Raw genomic sequence first — 20,484 nt, 5'->3', positions numbered from 1 at the left:
TATTGCTTCAATATTTCTATCGGTTAATTGTTTATTTCTTAATTTCGCAACTTACATAAATAGCTATTTTTTTTTTGTAATGTATCTATTCTAGAGATTTCCGAGAATATGTAGAATCTCATTGTTTATAAAAAATAAGTTAATAAATTACAATTTTACATAGTTTTTTTGGAAATTGATTGGTGTACGAATACTTTCTACACACACTGTAATTAGCCATTCTATCAAGAGAAATATATTAGGGGGACCGAACATTTATTTATTAAAGAAATCTTAATTACTAATCGACAAAATAATTTCCATTATTTTCTAACACTTTTTGACGGCGTAAAGACAGTTGTTTGATTCCTTTTTTATAAAAGGCCGATTTTTCATTGAAAAACTTTTCCAAGTCGAGGACATTTTAATTACTTTTCGGTCCCCCTAATAAATTAAATTGTATCGTGTTGTGATGTAAAAAGAAACGAAAGTTTTATGATGCAGTCTATCTAAAGAGGCTGAAAGAGTCTACAGAATGTCTCTGCAAATACAGGTGTGTTTTACTAGATGGGTGCATCGATTTAGACTACATACAATAATAGAGAAATTAACACTAAACCTACCGAAGTTCATTTGTAACTATTTCTACTGCTATGGGACAAACGGCTAGTTTTAAAGGCACTTCTTTCAATTAACTACAACAATATTTTACGTGGAACACTAAATTGAATAATGCATGAAACAATTGTACATAATTCATATATAATATAGAAAAACTGTATACAAAAATTTGAAAACGGTCGTTTGACCGGTCGTGGTAGGTTTAGTGTCAATCCTTAAAAGCCTGATTTTTCAAACTAAATTTAAAAAAGTATCAATGTATTTATTATTTGAACAATTTTTACAGCTGACGTTTATATTTTTAACTTATGTTCAAATGAACATTATGCAATGGTAACATACATACAACCAAATATTAAAAACAAACCAATTGCAAGTGTACAATTCGATTTAAAAGTCCGGTATCAAATTTAACCCTTAGGACATTTAAGGGCTAAAGTAGACAATAGTAAGTTCGTCTAAAACTATAATAGCATTTTTATCCTTGCCTTCTGATACCGATCTTCAATCCGTAACCCTTCAATCCATCAACTCTATTTTTCAATCACACTTGCAACCCGTTTGTATTCAGTCTTCAATTCGCGTTTCCAATGAAAATTTGAATTCGCGCTTACCTTGCGTCATCGGTGTGCAGCTTCAGGCCGATCTTCGATATGCATGTCCACTTTAGAATTTTCGGGAGTCCTTGCGATCGTCAAGTCGCGTGTCCTATAACATACAAAGAAACCAACTAATTAGTATCATTTTTAAATAAAAGAACAATCTATAAACCGAGCATCAGCTTTACGACAATTTTTCAGATTTCATCTACCAATGAATCCTCCCATTAAAGAAACACTTGTTCCCATTTTTGGTACTTGCTGAAAACTTTTAAAATTATGTGTAGTGCAAGAGGAAGCATTTTCCACAGAGTCAGGAAATTGAGAAATAAAACGAAGTATCGTCTGTGTTCATGCGTTACTAAAACGTTTCATAATACCATCATCCCGCTGAAAACTACCCGAATTTAATAATAAAAATGTTGTTCCCCGTTCGCGACGCGGCCTTCTCAATCGCGGCAACGTCTGCGTCTTCGAAATTGTTCTCTTATCCACTTTATCAAAGTCGCCGACAAGGCAGAAACACGAGGGAACGACTTTTATATATATTTTTTCGCGGTTCCTCTTTTTTCGCAGTCCGAGGCACGAGTTACCTCGGTTTCCCTCATATTTTCCACCTTAACCACTATTTCTCGCCGAATACAGAGGCAATGGCCACGCAATTACGGTACCTGGTTGGTAGGTTGCCTTATTCGACAAACGAACTCGCTGCACGCAGCCGCGTCAAACGGAATAGAATGTATTCCGCCGCAATTGAACGATTCCGTGTAATAGAATTTTCTTTCTAATCGAATCCATGTCAAATATATTTCTCGGAGCCGAAACGGAAAACCGTGAGGAGCCCCCATAGCTTTTCGCGCGAACCGGATAACGTTTCTATCAAACGAGGTAGGAAGTAAGACGCGGAATCGATGGGAGCGACGGTCCACCTAATCTCGTTACAATTTCTATACAATTTTATAACGCTACGAACACACGAGATTCAATTTACAATTTTCTTAGATTTTAGAAACAATGGAATTGGTGCCGAAAGCTGATTTATTAAAAGCTTAAAGCTCGTAAGCGTAAAGCTTGACAGAGTAAAACTCGATAGAGTAAAGCACGATAGCGACAAGTCAGAGTCTAAAGAGAATGTTTACCAATCTTACAATTCTATCTAACATCTCCTTCACCTTATTCCTCAATAATTAACCTGGATAAAGCACCTAGATTCCACGCGAATCGGAATCCGCACAGGATTCACGCTTGCCAGCCTCGTGTTTTCCTTTCCGTCCGTGTTTTCCGAATGATTGAATTTAATGGAGCTGCTCCAGATCCCGAGTGCTCGTACAAATTATTCTTCACACTCTCATTATCGCGTCCTCTCGCGTAATTGAACGCGCTTTCCACGGTAATTTCTATGCAAAAGACAGCGTGTTGCGACGGGGCACCGGCTCGAAACCTCCCCGAAAACGTCGTTTGACTTCCCAGCCTGTTAAATTGAACGGCACGACCCGCGCTCTGCAAGACGGATAGGGCTTGGGAGACAATGAACCTGGTCGGAAAGTAGTTAACGGAGAACAATGCTGTAAGTCAAGGAGTAGACAAACCGGAGCCAATAGGAACCGAAACTGCAGTAACAATAAACCATCCTGAACTGTTCAACAGAGAAAAAGATTGTCTATCTCTCGAATTAATTATCAGGAAATGTTAAAAGGAAGCGATCTGAATTGCTTGGAAATAATTTATGTACGATTCAACGCATTTTTAAGAAGGTGGAAAATTTAAAATATATCATGAAATAATGCAACACAATCAGAGGCTTGAAATTTAATTTAATTCGGTCTTTAGCTCGGTATCTACCCCTGCGATTCGTCGTATACGACGATTTGACGAGGAACAGAATTCCTGCGCATCTACCTTGCGCACCACGCGACGCTTGTTATTCAACTGATAGAGACGGTTTCTTTGATGTAAAGCAGGGAATGCAAGCTATGTTCATTTATTTGTTAAGGGTGCGCAGCTCACAATCAACTACAACACCTGTACAATCCAAGCTAATAGAGTACTCTACCACCCTACCCCAACCATTTTATTAATTATGGTTCGGACCTCCAAGAATACAGCTTACTTAGACTCCACTAACATACGCACTTTTTTTCTGATATCTACCACCAACTTCAGATGTTTTCTTAGGATTCTATTACCACGAATGCTAAGTTTAGATTGACTTCGAAGATGAGATCTCTACTTTCAGATTTGAAAATCAGGTCACCCTTACTCCATCGACAATCATTTTATTCATACTTCGAGTTCCAATGTTTTAGAGTTTATATTGCACCAGTGATTAGTCAAATACTCAGCTATTTCCAAAACAATATATATTTAATCGTTCGCCACGCGGTTCGTCGTACAGAGATCTTACATACATAATGCGCAAAAAAAAAACCGAAGAAGAAGCAGGAAAACGCCAGTAAATACTCTTATTTGCGCACAGATGGCATGATTGCTATCATTACTGCCTTCATAACATTTTACGCGCCTTATTTAAATCTGCTATGGTGATTAGACTACCTAACACAATGAAACTAAATTTAACCCTTTGCACTCGAGGCCTTTTTTTCTGGTATCTGCCAGCAACTCGAGTTGTTTCTTAGCATTCTATTGACATGAATTCTAAGCAATCTAGATTTGAGAATAAGGTCACCTTTACCTCGCCGACAATCATTTTATCGACACTTCGAACTCCACAAAAATTAAACCTAAAGAAACATTAGGTATTGTAGATTTGCTGCGTGAAACCTAGTGGTAACTCTCGGTCGCCTCTCGAGTCGCTGTATCACGTTAACATATGACTACCTCTCGAGCCTAAAGGGTTAATAAACTTCCCGGCACGTATGAATATAAAAAGAAATGCATTCATCTAACTCGAACGTTTGCTTTTAAAAGTCACGCCTGACGATTGCTCTTCGAGGACCGTGTTTGCCCTCGAATAAACGGCTGGAAGTTTCCTCGGAGGGGGTGGTAACGCTCGCGATAAGCGACTCTTAATCGCGAATCGTCGCCGGATTTCGTGAACGGGACAAACGCGACGCCCGCTACAAACGGCGCCCGGAACAACGTAAACTCCACGCTGGGCGCGGCGTGTAAACGCGATCAGATTTACGACCGCGGTATTCGCCGCGATAAGCCACGACCCGCTAATGCGAACCGTCTGCAACGGCACGGGGGATTGAGCGCGTCGACAGATACTTTTCCGTGGGTTTAGCGTGCCATGGATCTTCGATCCTGTTTACGGTAGGTTGCAAGTGGCATTCTTTGCGGCAGAATCGAGGAAGTTTCGAGCAAAACAGGATAGTTTAACAATTCCTGACTTAGGAAGGAGTAGGTAAATGCTTATGGAATGAGGGGAAAGATTATAACGATAATTGTAATAATAATGATAATATTTGGTCGAAGTATGTAGTTTATACTTCCCATGGGAGCACCGAAGAGTAACCAAGGAAAGATTCGCGTGGATTGGAGGAAGGTGGTAGAAGTTATAGGGGCCTCACAAACAAACGTACAATACCAGCAGGCTTCCAAGTTGAACCACACCTTATCATTAGACTGGCTGTGCCAAGTGGACGTGGTAAATGCATGTGTGTGCATGCATGGCGAGTGAAAATAAGGAAAGAAGTATATCGGGATATGTATGATTCCAAAAATATATAAAATAAACTGTTCGGAAAATAAGACGTACTTTGGATAAGAATGATAAATTTCTTAGCACAGTGCGTCCAACTGAAAATATATGGTTGTTTTTATTATTTTTCAATTTTCATTTTTTGTGTTCGGCAATCATATTATATATAAAATAAATTACCATAAATATATGTTTTTCAAAATAATCATATTAGAACATTTGTAAGAAATTTTTCATTAAAAAAAATGTCCTAATTGGAGCTTTCAGCGAACGGCTACCTATTTTTGTCCGTAGCGAAAGTGTTATCCTATTATCCGAACGAAATCTAGTGAACCTACATGACGCAAGACTCCAGCCCAGGTATACCGAACAGGTCTGAAACTAGTCCCCGATAGGATAAGAATATATCTGCAGAGTAAGATCGCTGTTCGACGAAGTCACGTGTGCGCGACGTCAAAGTGTCAAATAACGTATGCCAAAGTGTGGCATGCCTTTCAGGGAACGACACGTTTTCATATTGCATCGACATCTCAAAGTCCCCTACGTGTTCATTCTCGCGATGCAAAAGAAACGAGAAGCAGAAGACGATTCCCCTGGGCCAGTTCGCTCGCGTTACAAGCCTGGAAGTCCCGGTTTGCAATATTAAGCACGTTCGTTCCCTCGACGAAAAACGCCGCGAAACGGCGATAAAATTGAAACCCCTTAGGAGTGAATAAACACGAACCGAGGTAACTTTCGCGCTGATAAAGGAATTTTTGCTTTCGACGTCGCGACGACGGCGCCGGGGCGCCTCCAACCGGATGACTTGATTCCCAGGTACACGGATGCGGAATTCTTTGAGGAGATTCGCGGTTAACGACATGGGGAGAGTGCTGCCGACGCGTTCAACTCCGGTGGGGATAAGAATATTATATCGTGAAATAAAAAAAAATAGTTATTAAAACTAACACCAGTTCCTAAAAGAGGCCCTTTTTGCTGTTCGATGACCAACCTATTTGTTCAGTACAGATAAGGATATCGGAATCAATGTGTTCAAAATAAATTAATCAGCCTTGTTTCTCGCATTCCTTATCAAAGTTAAAAAACCTTACAGGAAGTTTGCGGGGACATGAACGACTCATCCTAGACGAGTTGGTCATCAAGTACCAAGTCATAGTTAGTCGTAGTTACCCTCTTCTCAATGCAAGAGGTCTAGGATATAAGATTTAGAAATCTTCAAAAGAGCAGTATTACTGTTTTCGATCCTCATGCGTGGCAGTCGGTTATTTTGTTTCCGCAAGTATATTCCTTGTATATCCAGAGTTGTACTTTTGAAACGTCCGATATATATTTGTAAGTGTACAAAAATCGGTCTCCTCGTTCCTCACCTGGGTCCCAACATTGCGAACTAATTAATTCCCAACTAAAAAAAATTTTCCGGATCCTCAAGATGCACGTAACCACTGTGTAAAATGAAAAGTCATGGTGCGTATTCGTTTCCTTACAATTAATTTCCGAAGCAGACCCCATTTTGTCGCAATTTGATTACCCAATCCTCGTGCTATAGCAGTGAAAAGACTAAAATTTCACCGTAACAATTCGAACTGTAAATTCTAATCCCTATCCTTCGTTATCGACGCGGTTTAGCAGCTGGGATACGCGTTCCGCCGTAGAAACAATGACTCGTTATCCGGGAAAACGTACGCCTCGAGCGCTCGTGATATATGTTCCGGGGCTCTATATAATTATTAGATGTACGCCGGATTAATTATTAAATAACTACCATCGAGCGAACGTTAATTAACAGTTTATTTGCGAGATAGAATATTCGTTTACGAACGACGTGAATATTTATGAATTAAAACATAATACCGACACCGATAAATTTGCCCCTGGTTGTAGTATCAATTAATCAAACGCTCCCTGCCGTTTATCGAGAGAACAAACAATTAAACGCTTTATCGGTTAAAACGCGAAATGGCGGATTCCCGGTGGAAAACTCGCCTCCGATCGCGTTCAGGAGCTACTCTTTGAGAAACTACGCAATAAAACAAGAACGGCTGCGAGAAGGAATGCGCAACACCGTCTATATGCATACCAGACGAACGAAACAACGGTTAACGGTGTCGTTTCTTCGCAGATAGCAGGCGAAGAAAAGGGAATTAAACTCACCTCCGCCTCCGTTCCTATTTATTTAAAAGAAGAATGCGCTCCGTCGACGCCACTCGTTTAAACAGATCAGGCTAGTCAATTGCTTTATAATAAAGTCTCCTTTGGGAATTAATTCCGAGGAAACGAATGCGAGTACTGGTTTTTCCTTTAGCGAAACGTTTATATATATATATATATCTTGAAGACGGAGTAAATTATTTTTTAGTCGTGACTAAATGTGTGTTGAAACGAAAATGGTACGGTACTTGGTTCACCAAGGGGCCATTTGGAAGAAATCGACATAGATATCGCGTTAAAAGAAAAGCCTGAAGCATTTATTTTCTTGGATTTCATTTTCAAAGAATACTTCATTCCGAAGCGGATTAACTAAACACTTGGGTTCTCACGGAATTTCCTAACAGAGTTACGCGAGCTTCAACCAATTCCAGAGAAACATTGTTGCTAACACAAGCAATTATGGGCCGCGTACTCAAACAGGATAGTTAATATTTCGAATAGTGAACTACGTACACTAAACATTCGATGGAGGTACAATCGTGTTTAACACGGGTTGCATCGACAGTAATTTCCGTGATATTCCATGTTTCTGCACACGGTATCTCGGTTATAAATATCGAACGCTTGGGTTGGATAATATCGAGCACTTCGAGCCGATGAGTGGAAAACGTTGAACACCTAATAAAATACTTGTGATGAGTATACACATTCAAAGAAAAATTTAAGCGCGGCAATTCAAATTTTCCTGTGTTTGAATCCTCTTTGCCTCCTCTGCAGGGAGTTACAGGATCTTAAGAGGGAATTTCGTCTCCGGACTGACGCAGGCTGAAGAGCAATAAGTCTACTCCATAGTCGTACATTTCGAACGGCATTTATAGGCTCACCCTGACGGTAAAATATGATCTATCGCCGATGGAGGGTTATGGGAGGGGCTGGCAGACTCGCCGAGTTATGTGCTTTGTCCAAGTAGGCCGCGGCCAAGAAATTTCGAGAGGCTCCACTCATAAGACACTTCAACTATTTCAAACAGACAGTAAGAACACCTCAAACTTCGACAAACGAACCGAAATAATCGAAGTATCTAGTCAACTTTTACTTTATTTTCAGTTTTAGTGGTGTTCCTTTCTCTCTGCTTCTAGAACAGATATTTAACGAAAATTTTGATCGAAGATTGAGGTCGTTCAACCGCAATGTTGACAGAACACATCGGAGCAAGAAAGCGACTTACTGTAGCGAATAGTCTACCTAAGTAATTTTGAACTTTCACCACGACTGTCGCTGTTTCGATGTAGAGCTTTTCTCAAACGACAATGTTCTATTGGGCAAACAATCGCTCCCCGCTTCAGGCTGTGCCACAGGCAGAGCCTCGTCGATGTCGGTGGTTTCTATAACAAACTTACCGCAAATACAAACAGCAGACGGTTCCTTTGACGTCTAAGCTACCCGAGAAAGAATTTTTAGCACTGGATTATTGCGAAAAAGCTCAACTTTCGACGACTTTTAACTCCCCTGTACAAGGTTGGGACAGTGTCTAAAAAAATACGTTTAATATGCCAGCTGGAACCATGAGAGCCAGCGGTGCTTCGAGGGAAACTTTCGTGGACCGTGTCCAATTTTTCTCGAGACGATACGTATCGTTGTACTTAAGCTAGCGACGTTTCTAAGGCTTTTAACCGATGCCACTCCGACTCCGACGAAAAAACCACAAAATATCGACCTAACCCCCGAGGTGCTTCTCGATCGATACCCTGCGCTAATCAAAACTCGTGCAATCCCACAGAATCCGTTTTGTTAGACTAGAAAAATACGCGTATCGCGTCGACGTGAATTAAAAAATTGCGGTTTAATATACCTCGGAATATTATTTCTGAATATTCCACGTTATTTTAATTTCAGATTTTGAAATTCCTGTGAAGAAGACATACCAGAGAGCACAAGGACGACACATAAACTGTCGTAATAAACAATTATTTGGTAATTGGAATGGGAATAAGTGTGTAGAAATAAGTGAAAATAAATTTTGGAAATAAAATATTCACTCATCTCATAGACGACTGTCTAACACGACGCTTCAATCTGTGCGATTGACAACAGTTTGGTCTTTTCGGTACCGGCCGACGTTCGCCGCTCGCATTTATGCCGCAAGTTCGGTGATCAGGATAACAAGACCGCATGTTCCTCAGGACATGCGACGAGATCGCGTCGATCTCGAGACTGTTCCCGACGCCGCGGCTAAACTAAGTCAATTTTCAAAACTGACGCTAGATAATACAACCAGCGTCCACAATGCAAGCGGACACTCGAGCGCAATTTGGGCGGCCAACGTCAGGGAGATAACTACGTTACACGGGATTTCTAGGGTTCCCCGTTCGCCTTCAGGGTGGGAAATTTCAGCAGGGTAGCGCGAGCTGTCTCCGGGGTGCAATCCACTTACATAGCTAATACCCAGCGCCGTCAGCCCAACGTCGACAGGAAGGATTCTATTAACCTATGGTAGACCGACTTATCCGCTACCAAACCCAAGGATACACGCATGGGAAAGCCTTTCGGATCTCTATAGACACGCGACAAACGTTCTGTGATGCCCGATTCAGTCCTATACCTCGATATCGTCGACAGGACATACGGTTTCACTTAATATTGCTCAATTAAAGACCGACGTTCATGGAAAACAATAATTTATTATAAAATTCGACGTGCCGTTACGAACTAGTCTGCGCGCGGTAAAACTGATAACTAGACTGCGGACTTTATGCATTTATGATACAAGTTAATATGACAAATATATACTAAATATAACCAAAAGTTATATACACCCATGTAAAACGTAATATTAAATTATTATATTAATTAATAGATTATATTCAACGTACATTATGTATATTTTTTGTATGTTTTTTTCATATTACTATACGTCATGAATGCATAAAATCCGCAGTCTACTGATAACTAACTGCTGGATGAAAAACTAGGGCCTTTTATGGATTTCGGAAACTGGACTTTGGGCTATGACTGGATCGCAAAGGAAGAAGAGTTTGAAAGCTGAAGGGTCGGGAATGAGTAATGGTGAAAGTTGTTGTTTTGGTTAAAGGAAAGATTTGGATAGGTCAGAAATGAGTAAGGGAAAATATTTACTGTGAGTGTATAACAGTTCGAATAGCTGCTCGAACGATGGACTCCCTCCGATCTATAGAGACGCTTTGTATTTGTGCAATTCGGGGGACGATCAGAACGAACGCTTTTATTTTATGTGAGACATTTAATCCTTTGCACTAGAGAGGTGACCCTCAGTCACCACTAGGTTCGACGCAGTAAATCTACCAGCAGTAATAATTAATTTTTTTGGATCTCAAAGTGTCAATAAAATGCTTAGCTTTCGTGGCAATAAAATGCTAAGAAAGCATCTCGAGTCCATGGTAGATGTCAGAGAAAAAATGCCACGAGTTGCCGCAAAGGGTTGAAACTGATAGAAATCTAAATAAAGGCTCGAGTTACGAAAGGTATCAATTACTAGTCTGCAGATGTTCATACAAATTCATATGTTTACAGATTTAGATGAAGAATTGAGATTTAAATAATGGGTACACGTCATTTTCTAATCACTGTAACATTTATTTTATGTATTATGTTGTCCCAAAAGTTTCTTCCATTTCATTAATAAGTAATACATACACAATATTTTATGTCTAATGTTACATTATCGAATTGCGTACGATGCATTTTGCTCCATTACTGTCACAACGTTGACATCTAAGAAATTCGGTTGTCTATTTATAGACAACACTGCCACACAAAATAATTGAGTGCAAGTCACGGAAGAAACTTTTGGAACAACCTAATATTTTTGCATTCATGCACAACCTCAGCCATTTTCCCATATTTTCACTTGCCATAAATGCATCAACATCCACAGCCTAGCAAGTACTAATCCGAGTCAAGCATATCTAAATCATACTTCAGTCCCTCGTTCAACTCTTATACGCACCCTTACTATTTTAAATCATCCCTACACTTAACCGTATCTGACCAAAGACTTGATTCGTCAGCTGCCAAAAGCATGTTTCAATGGACTGTTCAGGGCTTGTTTACATTCATTTCGCAGATTTTGGTCCGGCAAGCCAGATAATCAGCGATTCGGTCAATTATCGCAGATTGCATGACGGATCCGCGAGCGAGACAACGCGCGGCTAACGGCGCTTCAATTGGCCTAATCGCAGTCACTTTGCCGGACAAGTCCCCGCCGGGCACCGACGTTCACGACCCGTTTATTAAATAAGAGCAAAGGCCACGGACCATTTGCGAAGTGGGACGAACGGATTAGATTTCCTGTTGCAATTCTACGCGCATACGTCCGCCTTCAACGACGGACAATGAATGCAACCGATGGAAATCGTTTCGCTGACCATTTGCGAGCGGGGCTACGTCCTTATTGGCCGTGTGATCGCGCGACGCACGTCGTCGCACAAGAAATTGTTAGCAACAATGACGATAACGTCGTGGGATCGAGGAATGGAGCTGCAATGGTATCTATTTTATCTGCAGAGGGGTTCGACGAACCCAGCGTTGGGTGGAGAAATTAACTCTGGGTCTTTTCAAGGTAAACTCAATGAGCCTGCTTCGTTTTTAACCCTTTGCACTCGAGGCCTTTTTTTCTGGTATCTACCAGAAACTCGAGATGCATTCTTAGCATTCTATTGGCAGGAATGCTAAGATTATATTGACTTCGAAAATGAGATCTCTAATTTGAGATTTGAGAATCAGGTCACCTTTGCCTCAACGACAATCATTTTATTGGCACTTCGAGGTCCAAAGAAGTTAAACCTAAAGAGAACCTAGTTGTGACTGGGAGTCACCTCTCGAGTGCAAAGGGTTAATTTTCCATCAGTCAAGCGTTCCAAAAAAGTGCATAATGTAGTTGTAAAATTGAGTGTCAAAGTAATATGTGCAAGTGATTCATTACTGCGAAGGTTGGTACGTTAATGTATCAAGATGAAAAGATTCTGTTTGAAATAGAGTTCTAAATAATCAAGTCTGAAGGCAAACAATTCATTTCTTCACCTGATAATTTTCAACTATGTACACTTTGTAATGACTAGATTGTGGGTATTTATACGAATTCGTGTGTGTACATACACAGCCCAAAAACATAAATTGAACCATGTGAAAGTATAATTATGCAATTGTACACACTCTTATATATTTTGTTTGTATGTACGCTTCTCATAAATACACTGATACCCACAATCTAGCGATGATCATCAGGATGAGGCTTGTATCTATAAAGAAGTTCGTCAGGCTCGTCAAGGAAGAAAGAATCAAGAAAATTTCGTCAAGCAAGGACTCAAAATTTTATCCTTTGGGAACATAATCGAGAATAGATGCGACCTTCGAACCGAACTAACTAGAAGCAAATTTTCCCACATGGTGCGAGCCGATCGACAAATTTTTCACCATAGCGGATCTCGTATCTCCTGCGGAGGAATCCTCGAAGGAGGCTGAAGGCCAATTGGAAGCCGTTTTCTACTCGTCCTGGGAGTCACGAGAACGAACGGTGACTAATAATACGTCGTGAGTCACGACGTGAACCGTGACATAACCTCGAATATCCTCGGTCCTCGACGTCTGCTTTCCTCGTCGTACCCCAGGCCCTTTTGCTTTCCCTTTCTCCCGCTCACCTACGCGATTTCTCGTCGATTCGCGCTTAGGCTACGTAAATTATTAGACCCGTGGCGCAGCTGGCTCCTCGACAACAAATAATCAGTCGCCGTTTCGCCTCTATCGGCCGCGTAGGCGGAAGCATCATTATCTCCCATTCGAATCGAAGGGATCGAACGTAGATCGCGCGGCCATAAACGCCAGGTCGAATAGTCTCTTTGTTTTTCGCGGGGATCTATGGGCGTGCACCTCGATAAAATTGTTTTCGAGGGGGGAAGAGTCGAATCGGTGGGAACGGGAAAGTTAACCTCCGGAGGGGAGAAGTAATGCCACGCTTCCGCTTGAGGACGTTTCAGGCCAATCAGTAAAGTACTTTTGTGTGACACAAACACTAATAGCAAACCGATTGTGCAATTACATAAAAGGTGATGCGTAGATTAATAAGTACATGTTTTTCACCTCCAACTCTGTTCCCTTTTCTTGTTATAAACAATTTAACCAAAAAAATCATGATATTTGTCGTTTTTTGCTTATAAATTTTAAACTAATGCAGCAACATCAATGCTTCACGGAGATAAAATGTAGATGATAAAAATACCTACAGAATGAGACCTTAAACGTCTCGATCGAATAATGAGAAACAGGGAAAAATTGAGAAAACCGGAAAATTCAGCGTTTTTTCACAAATTCACAACTCCGCCATTTTTGGAGCTGAAGCGCTGGCCTTTTGGGAATAGGTAGCGATTAATGTGTTCTTTATGTGTGCAAAAGACAGAGATTGTCGGATAATTAGTTTTCTCACCATCGCGATCTGAATTTTTCAGTACGCTTTTTTCCAGCGAACCTGTATGCGTTACCGTAGAACCAATTTTTATTTTAAAAAAAGATTTGAATAATTTGATGTCATGTGCTACGAAATGTATATTCTGATTTTTCGATAAGATGTTTTAACGTATGAAAAAAACCCTTCTGTTTTAATTCTCTACCGACTGGCCTATTTATGTACTAATTTTGTCTAATGTCAATGTATATGTGAAAATTTGCTTTAAAAGCACCATTCGTGTTTTGCTTTAATAATGATATAGTAATTCTCCCCATATTTCATGAAAAAGTAGAGTATACAGTCAGTCTCATAAATATTCGTATCCTCTACGTCTACTAAAGAAGTTTGTCTAAATTAAATAATAGGTTCAATGTTTTCAGGTAAATGTTTCGTTATAAATATGTACAAACTTTATACTAGTATATATGTATATAATGAAAAATTTATTTGTAAATATCAAGCCTATCATTTAATTTAGACAAATTCCTTCAATAAACACAGAAAGTATTTATGGGATTGACTGCATTTGAATCCTACGAGATCATTCGTATCTCCAAGAATTTTGTAGATTTTTCAATGAAAATTTTTGTTATATATCTTAAAGCATATATCTCTCGAATAGAGAAACACTGCTCGCAACATACATTAACCGAGCATAGATGAAAATTCCTGAAGAAGCGCAACTTTTCTGCCTCGCGAAGTATCCCTAACCCTTTAACGTCGGCGGTAACAGGTATCATTCCCGAGCGAGCGGCACAAGAGCAACGAAAGATTCTTGTCGGCATGGTTAGGCGACATTTTAACCTGGTATGTTGGCTCGTTACACTAATTAGAGACCGGGAAAGCCTCTCGTGGTATCTTCGATGCATCGAGGACGAGCGTGAAAAGTTTATCTCGCGCGGCGCGGAACCGCGCGTTCGTCGATCCGCGTATCGGAATCGATCACTCGCGGTTTCTAGAGCGGAAATATTCTTTTCACTTGCTGGAGGGGAAAAACTGCGGGAATCGTCCTGCGAGCTACGGGAAAATCGTGAAACAAACGTCGACGATATGCGAGTCGCAAAGGCTCGTTGTCGCTCGAACGGAGCGCTGGAAAACTCTAAGAAAACACGGGGAAATCCTAAAGCGCTATTTAACAGACCATGTAGGTTTTAAAAAGTACAGAAGCTTTCCCGGTTTATACGAATCTCTGAATTTACACATCTTCGGAGTCTGCACACACTTTTAATCTTCCTACAGCTCCATCGTTATTCCTACATTAATAAATACGAATGATTTTTGGATAGACATATTTTACTAACTGTATTTTCCCAGGTAGTGGTCAATTTTAGAAATTTACAATGTACGAAGTATTTATAAAAATTCATGCACTTTGTACACTCGTGCATGAGTAATACACTCTATGAATTTATAAAAGACGAGTACCCGGCAATGTTACAAAACTTTGCCAACTATTGCGTTTTATGAATAAATAATAAACATTCGAAGCTATGATGAAAATTCTGGTGTATTTCATAATCTCACAGCAGACACGAGTTATAAAGCTTCACAAAACACGTCAAAATGAACTGAAGCTAAAACTGCAAAAATAAAACTAATTGCCCAACTCGGCTCACTTGTGCACCAAACGAGCATCCAGACGTTTGATGGCCGCGCAAAATAATTCGCGTGTCTATTCGAATTCAGCTCGAACGCGAAAAGAAAAAGATCGGGCAAGAAGTCCCTGTCCTAGTTCCACATGGTGATCCAGTTACACAACACGTGTACCGAAGGAGCAGCTCGTGAGAGTAGCCGCGAAAGTAGCTCGTTAAAAGGCGGAATCACGTACGAGTAGCGGCGATTTTTATCACCGAGTCCACACTTCCATTCAGCGACTTAGCGTCCGATTCGTCGCGCGACTACAGCTCTTCGTCGCGTCGTCTACTAGGATCGTTTCTCGTCTTTCGCGCAAAGAGAAAACCGACTTAGTTTTGCCGTTTTCCGTTTATAGGCGCCCGGCTAGGTCGTTGGCTTCATTAGCTACGGCGAGGGCATATGTTAAATCCTAATTAGCCTCATTTGAACGGTCGCGATCACGATCTCTCCGGAGCGCGCACCTTTCCCCAAAGTCTGCTAACCGTGGTACGCGAGAGCCAGCATTTTCAAGAGGGTGAAGGTTCGTTTAGCCGAAATGTAGAAGAGATGTTATAAAATTTTGTTGTTGTAAATAAAATATTAGATGGAGGATATAGTGGGATGGACAGTTTTGGTAGTTCATATTCCCATTTAAAAAAGGAGAAAGTATTGGGGTTCGTTCATAAATAACTTCCGCTGCAGGTAAATAATCGTGCAAAATAAGTAATCGTGTTCTCGAGGAACATGATCGCTATTTTTAACCCCTTAACAACCCCTAGTAGTTGCCAAAGTTTTGTAACGTTGCCAGGGACTCGTCTTTTATAAATTCATAGAGTGTATTACTCATGCATGAGTGTTCAATGTGCATGAATTTTCATAAAACCTCTTAACCCCTACAATTTACGTTCCAAAAGCTTGGGCCCAAAACGTAAACAAGATCGCCCAGCCTTCGAGACATTGTATGGTTCGGCAAACCGGACCTAAGTTGTATGTACCAATCGTGCGAGTCTCACACGTACTATAGTTGTATTTTTTTACACCAATCATTTTTTGGTTGTTTGTTCCAGAATTTATACACAACGAGGAAACCGTCCTCCCGTGAAGGCGTTTAAAAAAAAGTCAATCTTGAAGACTCGCTTTGTCGCCGTCATTTTGTACTAAAATTATAATACAATAATTTTTGTTTATACTTCAATATGTGTTAAATAAACCCTGCAAAAAGAAATCCTATTCCTTAGATACTCTTAAAATTAATTTTCAAAGTTAGGCCTTCTTTTCAACCTCTAGAGTGGTGTTACTCCTCAACATTTTATCTACCGGGCTATTTAGAAACAGTTTTTAATTCAGAAAAGAATTAATCTAGGCTGACAATAATTTCTTCATACTATTACCAGGTACATTAAAAGCCAAGTCTGTTTCCAAAACCTGAACATTGTAAGTAGACAACCATCAACACAGTAAATAAATTCGAAAAGCTAAATACTGGAATTAAAAAGCCTATAAATAGGCTCCCGGTAAATAAAGTGTTAAGGGGTTGATTTTCCTGCCAAATAGGAACGAGTCGATAATCAATGGTTATACAATTGATTGAAATTCATTATGTAATAATGTCTACGGAAATAAATTGTAAGTTAAACCATAGAAGTTACTCGTGAATGAACCCAATATTTAATGCGTGAAGTTTCCAGGTCCCATAACTGAAATTCCTATTTCCATATAAAAACAGAGAATCTAATACTGGAACCCTCTGACCCCTACAGCTCAAAATTTGGATTCTGTCTCCACGTAAAAACGAAGAAATCATTCCTAATCTTTGAAACCTCCACTTCGCTCAAACGGAAAACGAGGTCGCTCGAGATCCCTTCAAGGGAACTTTTTCTTATATCGATGTATCGAATTCGCCCTCGGGAGCAACGAAACCCTTCGTGTGCATGTATTTTGCAAACTTTTACGCAGCCCCGTGGAACTTATTCCCGAATTTTCCCTAATTTGTAAGATTAAGTTTCCAGGAAGGAAGTTCGACCCGACAGAAGCGACCTGCGAACTCGGCAAACGTCGCTGTATTTAATCTGCAACTTTGGATTTCTGTCGCTCGCGCCAAACTCGAATTTCAAGACGCGATGACGAAGAACGCCAAGTTTTCAACAGGGCTCTGCTTCTACCATTCATGCAACATTGAAAGAAATTTCTGCGACTGATTGTGATATTTCAAAAACGGAGATCGAGGCTTCGGTTGTGCCTAATAAAAATTGATAACCAAATAAGAGTAATACTGGAATTAATATTAGGAGGTTGCATTGAAAGCCGCTGTTTATGTATACGTGGATTTTACTGCGAATACTGTAAACAGTGAGAGCCGTCTATTTTATGAGTTGTTAAAACCACATGAAACAGTCACCGCCGAACGTTATTGCCAACAATTGAAGCGTTTACGCGATAATTTGATAGAAAAACGACCATCGATTGCATCAAATCGCCGAAAAATGATCCTTCTCCACGATAATGATCGGCCTCGTGTTGCTAGAACTGTAAAAGAAACACTGACGGAATTCGAATGGGAGATTCTCCCTCACCTAGCCTACTCTCCAGACCTAGTCCCAAGTGATTATCATTTGTTCAGATCGGTGCAACATGGTTTGGAAGACACACATTTCCGTAATTACGAAGAAGTTGAAAATTGGGTTGCTGAATAGATAAGCTCGAAAGATAAACCGTTCTTTTGTCGCGGAATTCAACTTTTGCCGGAAAAGTGGGAAAAAGTAGTAGCTTTTGAGAGCAAATATTTCGATTGATACTTTTATATACTTTACTATTGAAATATGTTGAGATCCGTATACGTATGTGATATATGTATAGATATATTAATACGTAGATCAACGAGTGTGGCGCTGTATGACACCTCGATACACCTATCGATCTAGCTCCCGTACTCTTACGCAGTTAATCATTTACGTGAGCACGGCGCATCTATCTCTTCTTCTGCTGTATAATAAAGATTATTATCTATTACAACTCTATCTAATTTTTCCCATAAACCTAACAAAATAAATGCTCAAAAAACACGAAGAACGGCGGCTTTCAATGCAACTTCCTAATAAAAATGAAGAATCATTTTTGTCTACGAAAATTCTTTTCTTTAAGGATGATGCCCTCGTCGAAAATTAATCCCTATCAAAGTTTTGCTCTCCGCCAATCTCGAACGCTCGAGAGAAATTTTATGGTAATTAACGATCGTCGTATTTCTTGTTTTCCACTCTTGGCAACCACGCTCGTTCCAGCGTGCTCCTCTCATTGCTTTCATCGAGACCCTCTTTTTTCGAATTTACTTGAATTTTCAGTCGCGTCCCGCGACTGCTCGAATCGTCCTCCCACGGTTGTTCCGCTCTCGTCGTTGGGTTTCCTTGCTCGTGTACCTGGAGATTATGGGACCCGTCTAAGGCCACCTCGAGCACGTAATTCTCTGTCCTTTCAGAGAAATCTCAGCAGGTTTTATTTCCAGGGCAGGTACGAATGCCCTCGCATAGCTTCTACAAGGGAATTGCAGCGACTCCCAACCCCCCAAGGATTCCTTGGGAAAGTATCGTCTTCGTACCGCTCCGTAATCGCCATAAATAATACCGATATTCCCATAAAGACACAGGTGTCTGCTCTCTCCCTCCGACTTCAACCATTTTTCGAAAACGCTCCGAACGCCACTTAAAACGACTCGCTAAACAGATTCGCCCCCTCGCTCGATAGCGAAACAGTTTCCTCGGGCTCCACGCAGTCGAATCAAGCAGTTTACTCTGCTTGGAAAACGTTTTCGACTCTCTTTTCAACGAGCCTTCTGCTAAATAAAATGAAATGTGTTAATGAAAGTTCAAGCCTCGCTGCGCTACTCCCGAAGACCATTGCTACCTACGTTCCTCCCTGTATTTGAATTACTGGGTCAACTTTTCTTCCAAACTTTAATTTAAAACTTTCCTGAAATTTATTTTTCGTGATACGAAGCTTATTTTCATTTCTGCTTTTCACGGATTTAATAAGATAGTGTCGCGGTAGGAAGTTTTAGCGAGGTTTTGCTGTCCAGCTGGAGGAATTAATTCTGTGCCTTTCTAGAGTAAACTTACTATTTATTTGTAAAGGAAAGCATTCTTTTGAAAGTGAAGTGACATTCGGTCAAAACGGGGAAAAAGTTCGCTCCAAAGAAATTAGATCCAGCGAGAAAGTCCGAGTAATTGCGATAACTGTTTCGTCGATGTACCATTACTAAAAGGGGACACCTGCTGGCGAAGAGAGTCGCGGCATAGAACTTAATTAATTAAACAGTTTCGCAATTCGTCTGTCCGTTCGTTAACTATTTTATATGAAAGTATCGAGTCACCTTCTGTTCCCAACGCCTTCGAAACTTTCGCGTTAAATTGTCTTCTCGACTCGATCTTAATTATGAATCATCGATCACGAATGAAACGAAATTTTCTGCCGTGTTATCGCCACGCTTATTCCATCGAGATCCGTATTCCTATCCACTTTACTGCACGAGATTCTACGCGACTCGCAATCGTCGATAACGTCTGTATCGCCCGAAAATAACGAAGCGATCGTTATCAAAAATAAAAAAAAAAAAGAGGGAGAGAGGAGAGTTTCAAAATGAAATGCGATTTCACGTTCTGTGCGTTGAAATTTATTGGATATTCGAGATGTAAATTCCTGGGTCAAATTAATTGAAATTTCAAATCGTCAGAATCATTCGGTCGTTTATTTATTCGGTTATTTATTTTTGGTATTTATTGAAAGCGAGGGAAAACATCGCGAAAATCAAATAGAAGAGAGCATGGAAAAATGATAGAAAAATGATAGAATTATTAAGGTGCAAGGTCTTATAACTTGACTGTAACACCTAATGTATCAGTGTTAGGTTTGTTCACTCTTTACATTCATTTAATTCTTGCGATAAGTTACTTTGCATTTGCATTTGTTTGTATATTTCTCTTCATCATTCTCTGGCATCCTTAATTCGGATGCCAGTAGTTTGTTTGAACCCCTCTAGTTCTTCTACAGCTCGGGTACCTCGGGATTGCTAATCCCGTACTGTAGCTACGATCACTAATCGATAGACTGAGGATCTGTATGCATTCATAGGAAATTTGAATGCGAAATAAACACATCATGCAATGTTATAAAAAAATATTGAAAGTAAAGTTCATTTTATAATATTTCCAGAGTAAAATGAATTCCTACATAGGTTCGATATTTCTAAATACAATTGCAAAGATTTTATGTTGCGTAAAGATCCATAGTCTAGTAATCAGACATAGCTACAGCCCCTGACGGCGGGAGTGAGGCCGCCACACTCAAGACTACAAAAACAATCCCCAACGATGGGGCAAGTTTCGGAACGA

The 20,484-nt window shown here is 40.2% G+C and overlaps 1 protein-coding gene across 2 annotated transcripts in view; it reads right to left on the bottom strand.

Moving 5' to 3' along the window:
• Positions 1-20,484, bottom strand: part of LOC128873953 (CD151 antigen-like) — a 106,354-nt gene that overhangs the window by 71,287 nt on the left and 14,583 nt on the right. For both annotated transcript variants that reach the window (XM_054118022.1, XM_054118024.1), the window contains exon 2: positions 1,215-1,308. The gene's annotated coding sequence lies outside the window, so the exon portion shown is untranslated. The remainder of the gene's footprint in view (positions 1-1,214; positions 1,309-20,484) is intronic.

This window comes from Hylaeus volcanicus, chromosome 3 (genome assembly GCF_026283585.1).
Source record: "Hylaeus volcanicus isolate JK05 chromosome 3, UHH_iyHylVolc1.0_haploid, whole genome shotgun sequence".
In the NCBI taxonomy this organism is placed as follows: domain Eukaryota; kingdom Metazoa; phylum Arthropoda; class Insecta; order Hymenoptera; family Colletidae; genus Hylaeus; species Hylaeus volcanicus.
The sequence above is the reverse complement of the archived record's forward strand: the minus strand, read 5'-3'. Positions and strand labels throughout refer to the sequence as shown.